Here is a 1,879-nt window from a genome sequence, read left to right as displayed (position 1 = left end):
CTGGCTGCTTCCTTGAGAGAACAGACCTGACACTATCCCCACTCCCAGCGTTTTCTGTTTCCATTTTAACCATTTCCAGAAGTATTGGAGTAGTATGCAGAATTGCCTCTTGACTATTAAGAGATCATGCTTGATAGCAGCCTGCTGTGACTCTGGTTTTGTACTGTAACTGGGCAACGAGGGATTATTTCTCAATATTGTTTTGCCCTTTTTTCTTAGGAAAGGGCTCTCATGATGGAAAAGCTCTCTCCAAACTATGTGAGGCATCTGAGCAAGAGGCACCTGTATTGATCCAGTACATACTGAGGGTGAGGGATTTGGGGTTGCACTCTTGAAAGTTTCAAGACTGCTCAGAGCACCGCCACGGTGGTTATCATACAAAGCCTATTTGCTGCTACCATGAGCCATCCTTCTGCATGGGGCAAAGCACGCTGTATGTCATACAAGGAGGCCAAATCCTGCAGAACTAAGCAAATATATTAGTATTTTTGAAAGGTCTGAAATTATTACCTCTAAGATTATTTTCCGTGGCCCCCCGCCCCCCAAGACAACGAACAGAAGTTACCTAAAGTGACCCTTACCATCAAAGCAAAGAATAACGCTGCTTACACAGATTAGTATTGAGAGTAAACTATCAGAATCACAGAATCACTCAGGTTGGAAAAGACCTGTAAGTTCATCTAGTCCAACCTTTAACCTGGTACAAATAAGTCCACCACTAAACCATGCTACTAACTTCTACATCTACACATTTCTCGAAGACCTCCAGGGATGGCGATTCAACCACTTCCCTGGGCCGCATGTTGCAATGCTGCACAACCCTTTCAGTAAGGAGATTTCCCCTAATAGCCAACGCAAACCTCCCCTGGCACAACTTGAGGTCATTCCCCCTCATCTTACCACTTGGTAAAAGTGATATATCTCACAGAACGGTTTGGGTTGGAAAGGGCCTTCAAGCCCATCCAGTGCCACCACCTGCCATGGGCAGGCCCCCCAGGCTGCCCCCAGCCCCATCCAGCCTGGCCTTGGGCACTGCCAGGGACGGGGCACACACAGTTTACCAGGTAACAGTGATGAAACAAACGAATAAATAAACCCTAAGATTATTACAAGCTTATAGCACTGAGAAATAGCACCCTCACAGCAGCACTGCTGCCAGACGGTGATCCCCCTCCTCACAGCCCTTCTCCTGGCACTTAACGGTCAGGAGGCAACAAAGCCACAAAGGGTAACAAATGAGCCAACAACTCCCTCAGCCAAGAGTAAAGACAGAATTTAACACATAAGCAAGCCCCCTGACAGCCAGCCCGCCACCTTATTGTGGCAGCTCCGATCTCCGCACCCCAGAGCCACACACCACACACAACCACCGCGCCCAGAGCTGGGACCGGTGCAGGAGAACATCGTTTATTGAGGTCTGTTAAATAAAAATAACAATAATAAAAAGCTACAGCCAGCAGCACCCCTCTCCAAAGGGCACAAGGAGAAGAGCCCGCTGCGAGCAGCCCCCTCCCCGAGCAGCAGACGGAACCACCTCAGGGACCAACCCCCAGCACGCACCGACCCCCTCAGCGGCCCGGGGCCGTTTAACGCACCCTGGACGCACGCGCACCCTCTCCCCCCCCCCCCCCCCCCATTTCCATAGCGCATGCGCACCGCGCCTCTCCCCCGCGCAGCCCGCCCCCCTCCCCAAGCCCCGCGCACGCGCAGCGCGGCACCGCCCCGAGGAAGCTGTGGGCGGGGCCGCTTTGCAGGAAGCCCCGCCCACTTCTGGGAAACCCGAGCCGCCCCCGGCCTCCCCGCCAAGCCGGGTTGGGGGCGTGGCCGGCGGGAGGCGGCGGGCGGTGGTTGGGCGCGGGAGGGCGGGGGCGGGAGCGGG

Source organism: Anser anser (assembly GCF_964211835.1).
Source record: "Anser anser genome assembly, chromosome: 23".
NCBI classification, from domain to species: domain Eukaryota; kingdom Metazoa; phylum Chordata; class Aves; order Anseriformes; family Anatidae; genus Anser; species Anser anser.
Note: the sequence above shows the minus strand (reverse complement) of the source record.